At 45.4% G+C, this 15,922-nt stretch overlaps 1 pseudogene across 1 annotated transcript in view; it reads left to right on the forward strand.

The window, feature by feature from the left end:
* Nucleotides 1–13,646, forward strand: part of LOC309832699 (ectonucleotide pyrophosphatase/phosphodiesterase family member 7-like) — a 31,872-nt pseudogene extending 18,226 nt beyond the window's left edge. The window contains exons 3-6 of the transcript in view: nucleotides 7,218–7,848; nucleotides 10,328–10,560; nucleotides 11,708–11,830; nucleotides 13,603–13,646. The product of the transcript in view is annotated as an ectonucleotide pyrophosphatase/phosphodiesterase family member 7-like (transcript). The remainder of the gene's footprint in view (nucleotides 1–7,217; nucleotides 7,849–10,327; nucleotides 10,561–11,707; nucleotides 11,831–13,602) is intronic.
* The last annotated feature ends 2,276 nt before the right edge of the window (nucleotides 13,647–15,922 follow it).

Consider the following 15,922-nt stretch of genomic DNA (forward strand, 5'->3'; position numbering starts at 1 on the left):
CTTCAGCTACAGGTCACTACAGCTGTAGGCCAGAACTATCCAATGGAACATTCTGTGATAATGGACATGTTCTATTCTGCATGGTCCAATGTGGAATCCACAAGCCACAGGTGGTAATTGAGCCCTTGAAATGTGACTGGTAAGACTGAGAAACTGAATGTTTAATTGTATTTCATTTTAATTAATTTCAATTTAAATCTAAATACTACACAGGCGAGGGGCTACCATATTGGACAACACAGCTCTAGAAGAATCACAGGGGGCTGTCAATGACCCTACTCTACCTCAGGTTCATTAAGTGTTGGGCTCTAGAGTCCTTCCTCTTCTGTCACATTTTTTTTTTTTTTTTTTTTTTTTTTTGCGGTACACAGGCTTCTCACTGTTGTGGCCTCTCCCGTTGCGGAGCACAGGTTCCGGATGCGCAGGCTCAGTGGCCATGGCTCACGGGCCCAGCCGCTCTGCGGCATGTGGGGTCCTCCCAGACCAGGGAACGAACCCGTGTCCCCTGCATCGGCAGGCGGACTCTCAACCACTGCACCACCAGGGAAGCCCCAACATTTTTAAACTTTGAGGCATAGACCATGCAAATAAACTGTCCATACAAGAAAAATAACAACCATAACACTCACTATGCACCAGGCCCTGATTTAAGTGCTTTACGTATATTAATTTATCACAACCCTGAGGTGGGTGCTAAGGTTATGCCCCTTTAACAAATGAGTAAACTGAGGCACCAGGTGATACCACAACTTCTCACAGTCACAAAGTTAGTGAGAGGCAGAGCTAGGATTTGAACTCACTCTGGGTTCAGCAACTCTTAACTCTTAACCATGACATAATATTTCTTCAGTGGCCAAAGCATTTGGTCATGGATTTCGGAGTGAATCTTGTATCTGCCTAGCTGCTAAGAAGGTCTGGATAGTCTTCCTTAATTCACTATTCAAAACCCAGGGCCTCTCTTGCTAAGGAATTTGTTCACTGGCATGAGGCTTCTGGTGGCATTCTCCCTTCCTGGTGTTTTCTTATACGTGGTTCTTGTCTCCTTGTCATTTATTTGCAGGGCTTTGTTTCCTCCTGCTCAATTCATAATCAGAGTGCTTTTCTTCTTTGCTGAATTCATAAGCAGTTGTGCAAAAAGAGGGTCTGGTGCAGGGCCAGGCGACTGACAACACACCACTTGTTTGGCAAGCGAATGTCAAGTTGGTTCATCGCGTTCTGCCGTTAGCAGCTCCTGCCCAGGACAGGGCCATCAGCCAGCTCCCTGAGGAGGTGGTGCAAAAGCTCCTGTAATCAGAGCAAACCTGCGGCCCCAGGTCAACCCCTCCCACCCCAGAAACAGGGGCACAAATGCCAAATGCCATTCGGGGACACATCTGCATTGTCGGGCAGGGCTGCAGGAGGGTGGCCTGCCCTGTACCCATCATTGGAAAATTCCTTCCTTCTTCCGAGTCTCTTCCAGGCAGGCTTTGTGGAGACTGATGCGTTAACCTTTAATAGGACTAAAATGTTTTCCGTCAGTGCCATTAATACTGCCAGAGTCCATCATGATTCATGAGAATCAGTGTTCCTTGGCAGATGATGCCTAGGAGATGGGATTCCCAACCACTTTTGTCTCCACCATCCATGGTCCACGAGTGTATCCACTCCATCAGGACTTCCCCAATGGTCAGGCTATGAACAGAGAGGCTCCAATGAGAGCAGGCTGGGATTTTAAATGAGCTCCTGGGATAACTGAACCTGATCAATGGCTGAGGTGTTTCACCAAGTTCAGTAAGCCCTAATTCTCAGAGAAAGGCAGACAGCCATGACTGTGAGACCCAGGAAAACCATAAAAACCTAGGAGCATGTTTCTCCTCTCTATGGAAGAGCCACAGATCATATTAAGATGTGAAATGGCAGAGGGATGATATGGGTGAGATTCTCATGTCTTCCAAGACCGGACCATGGTAGGCTACCACCAGGAGGGGATTTGGAGAGAGGGTGGGGAGGGCAGCTACGGTTCTCGGTGTCAGCCAGGTCTCCAGACAATAGCTTCCAAACTTGGAAGAGGTGTGAGAAAGAGGGTGCCGTCAGCTTCTGCTTAGAAAAGTATTAATAGAAACATAATGCATCCCAGTATTGGCTCAATCCGTGTCTATCACACATCATAAAGATTCTGAGAATAATAATCCGACCTCCGAAAATGTGTGGGAGGGGGAGAAAACACAGAATCTTGGCCATCTAGCTTCCTTCTGTTCAGTGACGCCTCCAGAATACAGAAAAGCAATGAAAACACTCAGAACCAACCTCAACTTCTGAATTTCAAAAACATGGAGTCCATCTCTTTCCTCTCAGCCATTCCCTAGAACAAGTAACTAACTCCTTTCCCTAAACCACTAAATATACTCTCCACCAAAGCACAACTGTGATGAACACTTCACAGGCCTTCCTAAAACCCGTGCGCTTTTTGACATTAATTCAGTCCCCTAAAAAAGGAAACAAGACAGAAAAAAACAAACTAAAACTCTTTCCTTAACGATTGGTTCTGAAGAGTTTTGGTAGATTCTGTACAAAACCCAACAGTCAGGCTTTGCCATAAGAAGTACCAACTCTGTTTTAAAGAAGCAACTTAAGAGTAATAGCCACACTGATGCAACACTACACTAAGGAAGGATAATGCACCCAGTAAAACTAGCGATTTTCCAACTGCTATTGCTACTGGAAACACTGATTATGCTAATTAAAGGGTAGAATAGTAAATACCCACTCTTTTGCATCCAATTAAGTGCTGAGATTGTTTCTCAGAAGTAGAAACAATCTGTAGAAAATAGCACTTTTGCTTATCATAGGTCCCAAATAAACAGAGTCAATTGTGTGTGTATGTGTGTCTGTGTCTGTGTGTACACATGCTCACACACACATTTCTCTCTGAAGCTCATTTCACAGAGCAGCATAAATCCTCAAATTCCTATGGGACCAAGTGAGAAAAATCACAGTTTCCTAAGACTACAGCTTGGGATACCTTTAAAGAAAGAGTATGTTTTGAGGGACTTCCCTGGTGGCGCAGTGGTTAAGAATCCACCTGCTAATGCAGGGCACACTGGTTCAGTCCCTGGTCCAGGAGGATCCCACATGCCACGGAACAACTGGGTCCGTGCGCCACAACTACTGAGCCTGTGCTCTAGAGCCCGCGAGCCACAACTACTGAGCTCAGTTGTGCAAAAAGAGGGTCTTCAGGGTGGGATGCCACAACTACTGAAGCCCACGTGCCTAGAGCCCATGCCCCGCAACAAGAGAAGCCACCACAATGAGAAGCCCGCACACCTCAGCGAAGAGTAGCCCCCGCTCGCTGCAACTAGAGAAAGCCCACGTGCAGCAGCGGAGACCCAACGCAGCCAAATAAATAAATTAAAAAAGAGGGCTTCCCTGGTGGCGCAAGTGGTTGAGAGTCCGCCTGCCGATGCAGGGTACACGGGTTCGTGCCCCGGTCAGGGAAGATCCCACATGCCACGGAGCAGCTGGGCCCGTGAGCCATGGCCGCTGAGCCTGCGCGTCCGGAGCCTGTGCTCCACAACGGGAGAGGCCACAACAGTGAGAGGCCCGTGTACCACAAAAAAAAAAAAAGAAAGAAAGAAACAATATGTGTTGAGAACACAGCACAAGAAAACAATTTCAAGTTGGGAACATCTGAGATTTAACATGCTGGATATGCAGGGCTGTCTAAGACCCTCACAATGTCAATGTCAGCTTATTCTAAATAATAAAATAGTCAAACTATGTTCTACAAAACGTTAGAAGCTTCATCCTTCCAGCCAATTCCATACTTGACAGCAAAGTCAGTTTCCACGGATGTTAAAGTACCGTCGCCAAAAACTGGGAATTATGTCTAATGCCAATCAGAAATGCAATAAATATTAGAGGATTTGCAAGTTAAAGTAACCATAGAAATTCTACTATCAGAAAGGAAAATGTGTTACCTGTAGAGGTTACAAATAAGATGCTAGAACCCAAAAGCAAAAGCATTTCTGTAACTATTTCCATAAGTTAATCAAGAGTGAGAATAGGATGGGTTTTCCACCCCTAAAAGGAGACATGATTCATGCATTCATTCAACCCACATTTAATCAGCAGTCAGCACTTACTCTGAGCCAGGCCTGTTCTAGGTCCCAGGAAAAGTACGTTCAACAAGATCAGCACAGCCCCTGATTTCCCAGAGCTCACATTCTAGAGGAGAGAACTAGATAGTAAAAAAGTAAGCAAATTAAGGTAATTTCAGGTTGGGGAAAGTGCTTTAGAGAAAATAAAACTGGATCTCAAAATAGGAAATGAATGCTGGAGGGCAGAGGGGACAATATTTCACCTACAGCTATGGATAGCAGAGCTTCTGGAACCTCACAAAGTACTTAGTATTAAGACTTCTGTCTTAAGTCAAGCTTCCTAAAAGCAGAGCCTGAGGCAGGGATGTGGTGCTCATAATGTATTGAGGGAGAGTTCTCAGGAGATGGGAGTGAGGAAAACTGACAGGGCAGGAGGAGGACCTAAGTGAGACGTGGCCTCAGCTGGAGACCAGCTTCAGCCTGATCTCACGGGGAGCACTGGAACATGAATTGCACCCCCAAGTCATCCCACCCTGAAGCCAGGGAGCTGGCTTTATGTCCTGAAGTCAATCACTGGCCATGAGCTGCTGGGGATAGAGGAGCAGTATAGGATACCTGCCCAGGTGAGGCAGGACTTGGCCACTTGGCAAGGGAATTTTCCAGAACATGGGGGAACTGAGAAACATTAGTAGCCACCCTCACAGAAATGTGTGTGGGTGCAGGCCCAGTAAGGGGATCTTGGTGGGGTACCAACAGCATCCCCTACAACTTCCAAATTTGTTTCCTGCTTCTCTCTCTCAAATGGTACATGGGAAGTTTTGGCATTATGCTTAGTTATACTTTTCTGCCCATTTGTAGACCAGATAGCCACAACCCAGGTGCCACTATCCCACAATTCTTCCCTGTAATTTGTTCTCCATACCAAATTGACACCGTCACACCAGCACCCTCTCTTCGTTCTTTTAAAGCCAATGAACTTTACAGTGTTTTTCATAACATCCAAATCTTGGGTGTCCCAGAAGTGTCCCAGAACAGCCCTCAAGTTAATAGCCAAGATGAAGGAAAATACTTGCTCCCCAAATAAGCAGGTCAGTCTTACATGGAACCAGAAATCTATCCAGCTTATACTATGTGCCCAGTCCTGGTTGAGGAGCTGCTTTACAACAGAAACTATTTAGTGAGATGGGTCCATCTTATTGTTAACTCATTGGTGTGTGTACATAAAATTATTTTCCTAACAATTTTACCAAGCTTTGTCAAAATCTAGCTTTCTGCTGGGGAGCAAATCATTTAATATTTTCATGACTTTGAAATCACTTGTGTTGTTAACACAGCCTCATTTTTGGCCTGAAGACTCAGTTTGGCTCAGAGTAAATCCTTCACCTTGTAACCAAGTCAAAGCTCTGCTCCCCCGCATGCTCCCTACCCTCACCGTAAACCCTCTGGTGGCCCCAGCAGCCTGGGGTGGAAGGAGTATGGTCTACTCCTCTCAGGCCCCCCACACCTCTTTCCCTGGTTTACCCACTGGTGACAAGGAGAGGGAAGAGATGGCAGCTCCTCCCATGATGGCTTGGTGGTAGGCCAGGGCCCTTTTCCTGTTGGCTATAATCTACTGCCCTGTGTAGTTGCCCATGGCCTGACATAGAAGGTGAAGGTCACTGGGCCCCAGTGACAAGGGCTTCAGGGTCAAGCAGCAACCCCAGGACCTGCCCAGGCCTTATAAGACTCAGCTGCATTTCATGGCTGACCCACCCCATTCCTCTGACGTAAGGAATCCCATGCCCCATGCTGCAGCCATTTCTGCCGTGACTGGAGGCTCCAATCTCATCTTCCTTCTGCAGATTCCAACCTTGGGGTCTACAGGCACATTTCAGATCCACCTTCAGGACCCCTCAGGAGACAGAAACTGGAGGAGATAATCATTGCCCCCTCTTCATCTGACCATGCGGTCTGGCCCATTGCTCTTTGTTCCTCTCCAGGAAACTAAAAGCTGAGCTCATTGAACACTAACTAACATGCTCCACATGCATTTAGTCCTCACAACCACCATACGAGGTAGCATTAACATCCCCGCTTTACAGATGAGGAAACAGAGGTGGAGAGCATCTGAGTGACATGCATCCAAGTGGGAGAGAAAAGATAAACCCAGGCAATCCAGCATCGAGCACACCTTTAACTGCCCTATTGTCTGCCTCTGGGTTGGGCGTCAAGCCCAGTGGCTGAACAGACATCTGCACAGGGAACAAGATGACAGTCTCCCCTTCACACAAACACCCCCAAATTTTATAAACATTATACATGGGAACCAGTTAGGCAGATTCTCCCCTCTCCAACAGCCCCAGAGGAAATCCACAGATCTTATCTCATTGGCTCTGACTGGGACCTGGGCCCAAGGCTGAACCAATTGCTATGGCCAGGGGATGCAGCGTCCTCTGACTGGCCAGGCCAGAGCCACATCCCACCTCTGGAGCCTGATGTGGACCCAACACATCTTGCGTGGAGCAAGAGTAGGGAGGAGAGCTACCAGGGGATGTCAGATGCTCCAAACCAGCAGACAGGGGAGGGGGTGCTGGGCAGGCAATCATAATAGCTGTCCACTGCACACACCGGGGAAGGCTTGTGGTGGCTTCTTAGGTCTAGAGGCAAAGAAAAGAGTGCCTACTATGGCCAAAACACAGTGCCCAATACTTTATCTTAAAGTTACCTGGATTAACCCTCACAAAAATCCCATCAATTTTTTGGCATTTTACAGGTAGGAACACTGAAGCACTAAGAGATTAAACTCACTCACCATTACCAACTTAGAAAGTGCCATTTTTCTTCCATTCTAAGGAACTGTTTTTTTCATTTTGCAGTCCCAAATTGGAACGCATATGCCAGTCACTGGAGTGTCGTGGTTTCATAGGCAGCATTTTTCTTCATAGGAGCACATAACATAACGGCAGTTCTCACAGTTAACGGTGTTTTAGATTCCACGAGATCCTGGTGATGCCAGGAACGAAGCCCAATCCTGTCCGACTCTGAAGCCACATGTTTTCCATACCTTTGGACTGGGGCAGGGATGCTGACACGTTGGACTTTGCACATTATGAGAAAGATAGGAGAAATGTCCCTGATGGACTTTTCTTCTTGCACTTGCAGGGGAGGAAAACAGCGTCATTCCACTATCCCGGGGGAGGCGCCAAGTACAAAGGGGAGGCCGTCCAGCGGTCCCTGGTGGAGCCGTACACTGACCCAGACAGCAATGAGACGGAGTGGAGGGAGAACACGGATACCGTCATGAACTGGTTCAGTAAGGAAGACTTTGACTTCGTGACTCTGTACTACGGAGAGCCGGATAATGTGGGACACCGCTTTGGGCCCGAGACAGAGAACAGGAGGGTGATGACTCAGCAAATCGACAGAACCATCGGGTACCTGTTGGAAGCCATTGAGAGGCACAGCTTGACTGAGCACCTCAACGTCATCATCACATCTGACCACGGCATGACCACTGTGAAAAAGAAGCCCAAAGTCACTGAGATCCTCCTGACCAACTACATCAGCTTCAGGGACTTGGTCAAGTTTGATATTGTGGACTATGGCAGCTTTGGGATGCTCCTGCCCAAACCAGGGCAAGAGGAAGCCGTTTACCAAGCGCTGAAAAATGCACACCTTCACCTCAATGTCTACAAGAGGGAGGAATTTCCAGAACGCTTCCATTTTGCCAAACACGAGTGGGTCTTGCCAATCGTGATGTATGCTGACTCTGGTTATAACATCAATGGGGTGAGTAGATTCTAAAATGAATAAATTCCATCTTGAATTTGGAAGGCAGTCACTAGGGAAGGACCATTCTGAAAAAAATTAAAACATAAGTGCATGCATGATGAGTTGCAACCCACTGTTTTCCAAGTGTTCCCCACCCCCCACCCCACATCCCAGACAACCCATCCTGTCCCACGTTACCATTATGCAATGATAATGACACACATCCCTGACCAAGGTTAAGTGTCCAGAGCTATGTTAAAAATTTAACATGAGTTATTTCATTTTTGTCTTCCCAACAACCCTAAAGATAGGTATTCTTATCTCCCCATTTTAACGAGGAAGAAACTAAAGCTAGAGAGAAGTGATTTGGAATTAGAATTGTAAGGCTGATGTCTGAACCCAAGCCTATGTGTTTGATCATTATGCACAAATCACCAAGAGATTGACCCAAAAAAACACCTTCTGGTTCCCATTTGCATATATCCAGAAATACGCAATCCTGTTCACTTAAAAATTTATACACAGATGCCCACAGCAGCATTATTCATAATAAACAATAGGTGGAAACAACCCAAATGCCCATCAACTAACGAATGTGTAAACAAATTAGGGTCTATCCATACAGTGGAATATTACATAACGATTAAAAGGAAACGAAGTACAATACATGTTATAATTTGAATGAACCTTGAGAACATTATGCTCAGTGAAAGAAGTCAGATGCAAAAGACCACATATTGTATGATTCCATTTAAATGAAATGTCCAGAATACACAAATCTATAGACACAGGGCATAGACTGGTGTTTGTCTAGGGCCGGGGGAAGTTGGAGGGAATGGGGAGTAATGGCTGAAGGGTACAGGCTTTCTTTTTGGGGGGATGTAAGTGTTCTAAAATTGGTTGTGATAATAGTTTCACAACTGTGAATACACCAGACATCACTGAATTGTATACTTTAAATGGGTATATTGCATTGTTTATGAATTATATCTCAACAAAGCCATTATGAAAAAAATAAGGAAGCCTGAAGAAGAAAGTACCAAAATCAATGCTAATTGTGAGACATAAGTGAGGTCTTTTTTTTTTTTTAACTACTAACCAATAATTCATGGCAGAACAAAGTTTAGGTGTTCAAAACATCACGTGACAGAAGACCATCCCAGGTACAGCTTGAAGAATCCTTGTCTAAGGCTATGAACAGGAGTCAAACATTATGTTTATAATCTGTATACTCAGCTTGCTACAAGTCCAGAGAATAACACATATGGGAAAACTCATAAGCTTATTGTTTATTGTTAGTGGAAACATTCACAGTAAAATGCAACACTTTATTGGTATTTTGTAATCCTTCAAGTGGCCTGGAGCTAATAAGGCCTTGCCAAGAACAGATTCCATAGTCACTGGCCTCTTTTTTTTTTTTTTTTTTTTTTACTGGCCTCTTTTTAAACCTGGTTCATGATGTAACAGGTTGAGAGAGATGTTAAGACATTTAATCAAACAGTCATATTCCCAGAGTGACCAACTAGATAGTCTGAGAGACAGGATGCTGTGATCAGTTTAATCTTCCAGAAAACTGACCATTAGACAGAAAATCCTTTGGGCCTCAGTGCCCTCGTTGAATCCACTTCTCAGATTCCCACCCACCTGCCTGCCTTGATGGGCGTGACTCTTCTCACTTCAGGACTGAGGAGCTTGCAAAGCACATGAGGCCATCACTGGGGGGCACTTAACAGTTCTTAACAGGCTGCTCCATGGCCTCAAAGGCCGTTGGACCAGTTTCTTTAGACAGGTGAGGGAGCCTAAGCTGAACAGACAAGAGCTTTCTATACTGAACAAGCCAACTAGGAGACCAACTTTTCAATATACAGAGCATCACATGTCTTACATGCCAGAATATATGTTGGTCCTAAGAAAATATAAAGAGTGCTGTGCTGTGACTGATGTTACCTAGTCATTTGAAAAGGAGGACAGACAAAAACCAACCCAGCATTCATTAAACAATTACCTACAGTCCTTACTCCCTCCTCTCTAATCCTCTCCCAGACTCCAAAATGATATAGATAGATGGATGCACTTCTGTGCCTTAAGAAACATACCTGGCTCTAGAACCAGTCTGGGTTCAGATACCTGCTCCAACACTGGCTACTACATGACTCAGGGCAGTTTCCTCAGCTGTAAAATGGGGATGATAATGATAGTGCCCTCACTTTAGAAAGCATTCAGAACAATTCACAGTACACAGTAAGCCCTCTATGTTTAAGCCTATTATAACTGTCAGTATTACTATCTTAATGCTGTTTCTAATGGGTATGTTTTTCTTTATTCTCTTCCTTAAAGATCTTCCATTCCTTCCTCTCTCTGCCACTGCAGACAGCAGTGTCCTTCCTTGTCATTTAAGTTTTCAAAGACTTCCTGGATCCAACAAGCATGACATTAACTAAAGGGCAGTTTTCTTTCAGGGGACTGGAATCTAAAATGGCTCTTTTGTTATTATTTTTTAGCAAATTATATTTCAACAAAGGAGATCATGGCTTTGATAATGTCTACATGGACATGAAGATCATATTCAGAGCTTTTGGGCCAGATCTCAAGAAGAATCACCTGGCTGAGCCTTTTGACAGCATCCACATCTACCCCCTCATGTGGAAGCTCCTGGGGGTTACCCCTGTGCCCCACAATGGCTCCCTGGCAGTCACCCAGGAAATGCTTACAGACGCTTATGACCAGCAGCCAGGTGTGATAAAAAAGCCACCACTAAGAGATTGGTAGTGTGTCCTGAGACAGAAAAGATTCAAAAGGGGGTTTCCTGAATGCGGGAAAAGTCAAGCAGAATAATCCTGTTTCCTGGCAGCTTCAGTGCCCCCAGCACAAGATTATCATCAGCAGCTCTGAACAGGTAGCAGAAGAAGTAGGAAATCCCTCGCTGTGTTGGTGACATTTTATATAGTGCCTGTGGGGCAAGAAGGAAGGCTCTCCATAGAGGAAGTCAGGCGATAATCCTTCTGAGCCTCAGCAAGCATGCATAGTCTGCGCCCAGATACCCCTTGTAGATTCTGAATAGCAGCCTTCCTTCAGCAACTCTGTGCATGCGGGTGCCTGGAGGAAAGAAAGCTGCTCACAGGGGAAGAACGAAGCCTTAGCACTCTACTCATGGTTAAAAAGAGGGGCAGGGGTTCCTGTAAATGAGGTTGTGAATTCTGAAGACTTCAAAATCCTAAATCTGGGTGATATAAAGGAAGAAAAGAAGCATCTCTGGGAATTCATTTGTTTACAAACACTGGCCAGCTTTTCTTTTGCGGGGAGAGACTTAGAACACTGCCGGATGATTTATCAGATGCTTAGAGCAACCACACTTAATTGAAATGGAGTACAAAGAACAGCTTCCTGCACCCTTTTCCTTTCTTCCAAGCCACTGCCCACAATCTTCTTGTGAATTTACTGGAAGCAGGCTGTTTTGCAGAAAACTAAGTGAATGGATGGCAATTCTCTAAGTTATTGAGAATTTTTTTTTTAAGTTTTAGAGTTTTGCTACAACTCTTTGGCCCCTACCGCCTGTCCCATAGTCCTGGGAGCCTGAGGTAAGGTGTGTTTGACCACCAGTTACTGATAAGCAGGACATCCCACCAACTGATTTTCAGCGAATTGGCTTTTGGCAAAGTGGTCACTAGGCAAATGGGTCATTTGGCGAATAGGTTGTTTAGTAAATCGTCTTTCAACGACTTGCCCTAAGAGATTTCTCTACAGTGAGCACTTCCTTGGGTTAAATGTACATTTTGTTTCCATAATTAATATTCACTAGCACCTCAATGGGAAACTTCCCAGGGACCCAGGAGTAGCCTCTTAATCAGATCATTTAAAACCATCTGATTTTTTATTAACAGGAGCGGACATGCAGAGGGCATCTGCTCTCCAAAATACAGCTATCGGTCTCGGGATTGTCGCAGGAGTTCTTGTGGTTCTCTTTGTTGCTGGTGTGACATTCACGGCCTTTGGTTGGGAAAAAAGTGAGTAGTCTCTGCGGGTTTTCTGTGGTTGATCAGTGCACATAGTAATAATCCATTTCAACCACTTCCTGAGTGCCTAGGGGTCCAGCACTTTGACAACCCAGTAACCAGGGATATCCTCGTGGGCTTGCATCCTGGACAGTCATACAGGGCCCAGGACTCAGAACAGCCCCCAGCTTGGTCTGATCTCAAAAATCTTGATTTTCTTTAACAAGGGCCCCATTTTCATTTTGCACTGGGCCCCAAAAATTATGTTCCGGTCGCATGCGCTTCCCAGGGCTGCTGTAACAAAATACCACACACTGGGTGGCTTATAACAACAGAAATTTGTTGTTTCACAGAACTGGAGGCTAGAAGTCTGAGATCAAGGTATCCACATGATCCCTCTGAAATCTGTAGCAGAGAATCCTTCCTTGCTTCTCCTAGCTTCTGCTGGTTGCCAGCGATCCTCAGCATTCCTTGGCTTGTAGACACAATCTCTGCCTCCACCGTCACACGGCCAACTTCTCCCTGTGTCTCTGTCTTCACATGGTGTTCTCTCCTCTTATAAGGACACCTGTCATGGGATTTACGGCCCCCTGTATTCCAGTATGACCTCCTCCCATCTTAATAATACCTGCAGAGACCTTATTTCCAAATAAGGTCACACTCCTATGTACCCGGGGTCAGGACTTCCAACATATCCTTTTGGGGGAACACAATTCAACCCATAACACTGGTCCTGCCACCAACCAAAGCATTCTGTGGACCTGTTGCACCTCTTTCTACATTTCCAAAGTTATATAAGGAGATTGAGCCTCCCGCAACCCTTATTACACCCAATCCTGACCGTTTCTCTACGTTCAAAGAGCCCCTGACTCAACAGTAAGGGGGCCTCCTGAATACTGTAAACAGCCTAAGGAAACTCAGAACTTTACTTAACCTTAACTCCATTACAAAGCCCACATTTAACATAATTTATATTTGAACTATAAAATTTTCCTATAAGTTGAAACATGACCTATAAAGGTCTCTACACCCTGAAGCAACATTTTAGAAAGAAATCAGTTGGTCCTTTTCTACAGAAACCATTAGCCATAGGAGGGATAAAGGAAAAACCTCAAGGTACTCATTGAATGGCCAGTCCCACAGCATAATTTCTAAAAGGCAACCATTCCATACAGTTAAAATGCATTAGCTTTTTATCATCATCATTAAAAAAAGCCTCAAATCCAGAGGCTGAATCTTTACTATAACATGTGCACGTACACATCTCCTCTGCCACTGACAGGACTAATTGCATATACCCTAATGCTTCTTGAAACATCAACACCACCTGGAATTTTCACTTTTTATGTTAAACAGCAGTCCTAATCTTCACTTACACCTGAACACACCACACCTGTGAGGTCCATGGGACATTACAAATCCCTTCAGTGCCTTGATCCTTCCAAGTTCAGATCTGAGATGTATTACCTTATGATCTTTGTCCCCACACCAAAGCCCGCACACAAAGATAAAGGTATCTTCTGTGTGCAGGTCAGTGGTGTGGCCCACTCAGGGTTCTTCCCCAATCTGCTAGCTATCTATGGCATCAGGAAGGCTGGACCAGCCTAGATTTATTAATATCTTAGTATAACATCATGCAGTATCACTTACTCTGGTGTTAACTGTGCATGTCCTTTTGCTCCTCAGAGGAAAGGCAATTAATAGCTATTATGTGTGTTAATAGAAAGTGTGGTATTTATGAGTTTAACTGACCCATTCCTCTTGGTGTTCACTGTCTCCTGCAGGCAGAAAGCTGATCAAAACAGCACAGGTGAACCAGTATGCCTGACCAAGCTCTGACATCGTTCCTTCAGGACAAGATGCAACCATATCATATGTCAGGTGTTTCTACCCCAGGACGCTGTGACTCAAAGGATTTATGCAATATCTCAGACCCAGAAACCTTTAATTCCGCGTAAAAACACAGCAATAACCACAGTCAGTCCTCTTTATAAATCAAGTGTTGACGGAATAAGACAATTTTTGTGTCAGATGCTGTGCTCACGTGGTTCTGGTGGAAGAAGAACAGATATAAGAGAATAAATGCATTCAATTAGAATTAATTCTCCTCTCTCGTTCTCATAGCTGAGCAGGGCTCAAGTGTTTCTCATCTGAAAGGGGTAATAAGATTTCATCTGTCCTTCTCATCTACCTTGTGCAAGCACATTTAACAAATTAGCTCCCAAGACACTTCCAAATGGAGTTTTATGAGAGATTTGTGAAGGTAAATGTATTAGACTTTGAACACAGTTCAAACTCCAGAGGCAGCACCAGTGCCTTTCACTGTTCTGCTTTTCACTCAAGACATAATAAGGTCAAATGAAAGTAAATTTTTTCTTTTCTTCCCATCCCCACCTCTGTACCACTCTTACTCTTCTTCCGGATTCCTTTCCCTGCAAAGTCAAAGCTACTACTCTAAGCCCTCATAGTTCCATGTGCTCACCGGCGCGGTACATATTGCCATTGTACTTCTTTATTTGTTTGTGTGATAATTAGTTCAATACCTACTTCCCTCACGAGACCCTGAACCCCTGGAGAGCAGCAACCACTCGGGTTCTTCTCACTGTTGCATCCTCAGTGCCTGATAGTGCCAGGCACATAGTTGGCGCTTAATAAGTATTTGGTGAACGAAAAACTCTATGGGTTAGAAACAGACCCTAACTGGGGTCTGGGGCTGGGGGATCAGGGGCTCCTACCTTGTGTTGGAGGACGTCATTGAGAGGTCAATGAAATCGAGGGTGATCATTGTTAAATCCATTACACCTGTAGCCTGCCTTTATCGCTCAAGCTCGCTTTAGTTTTTGCTATAAAAGACTGGCAAGTCCTCTAAGCCTAAACAATAAGACGTAGCCTAAACAATAAGATATAGCCTAAACAGTAAGATGTTTGCCCAACTTGTTTTCCAGGAACTTGGAATCAGCTGTCTCTAGTTCAAGCTGGTTAAGACTGGTTAGGACCACCGACCCTCCAACTGGGCATGCGCGAGTGTCCGTTCGTTGACCTTCTGACGTCAGAGGGCCAAAAACCCCACCCTCAGAACCTGCTAACCATTTTCTGGACAAGCGTCCCGTGAAGATGCCTGTAGCTCATTTGCACCTGCGTGAAACGACCATTACCTCACATTTTTCCTATTTACAATCGCCTTACCCCACGCCCTCCACGTCCCAGACTACCCGGCTTCTGTAGCCCATAAATACGCCAGCCCCTCACCCACAGGGAAGCAGGTTTGAGATTTGTTTTCTCGTCTCCTCACGCGGCTACCTTGTGAATAAACCCTTTCTCTGCTGCAAACGTCGGCGCCTCAGCGTTTGGCTTGCTGCGCCTCTGGCAAACGAACCTGTTGGGTAACAAGGTGACCGCCGGTTGACCCTCTGAGCCGGTCCCAGTCAACCAGGGTCTCCTCACCCCACCACGCCCTCAGAAGTACATTCTGCCCCGTTCCCACAACAGAAGCTGCTTCAAGGATGCAGCCTAGGGAATTCCCTGGCAGTCCAGTGGTTAGGGCTTGGCTCTTTCACTGCTGGGCCCTGGGTTCAATCCCTGGTGGGGGAACTAAGATCCTGCATGCCGCACAGCTCGGCCAAAAAGAAAGAAAAAAAAATGCAGGCTTGAGAGAGCAATGTTCTGTGGAGATACTGGACTGTGTACTGACTGGACTCCGTTAAGGCTTCGCTATAAACTGTTAAGATTCTGGCAGGAGTGTGTGGAGAGGCAGGACGTCATTGAGAGGTCAATGAAATCGAGGGTAATCATTGTTAAATCCATCACACCTGTAGCCTGCCTTCACCGCTCAAGCTCGCTTTAGTTTTTGCTATAAAAGACTGGCAAGTCCTCTAAGCCCAAACAATAAGACGTAGCCTAAACAATAAGATGTAGCCTAAACAATAAGATGTTTGCCCAAGTTGTTTTCCAGGAACTTGGAATCAGCTGTCTCTAGTTCAAGCTGGTTAAGACTGGTTAGGACCACCAACCCACCGATCTATTCTCCTTGAGGTGCCCACGACATGCCTCGTAAGTTCCCTCACTTATTAAAACTGCCACCTACCAACCTGGAGGGGCCTGCTG

Source organism: Grampus griseus, assembly GCF_964374135.1.
Source record: "Grampus griseus genome assembly, chromosome: 14".
Lineage (NCBI taxonomy): Eukaryota > Metazoa > Chordata > Mammalia > Artiodactyla > Delphinidae > Grampus > Grampus griseus.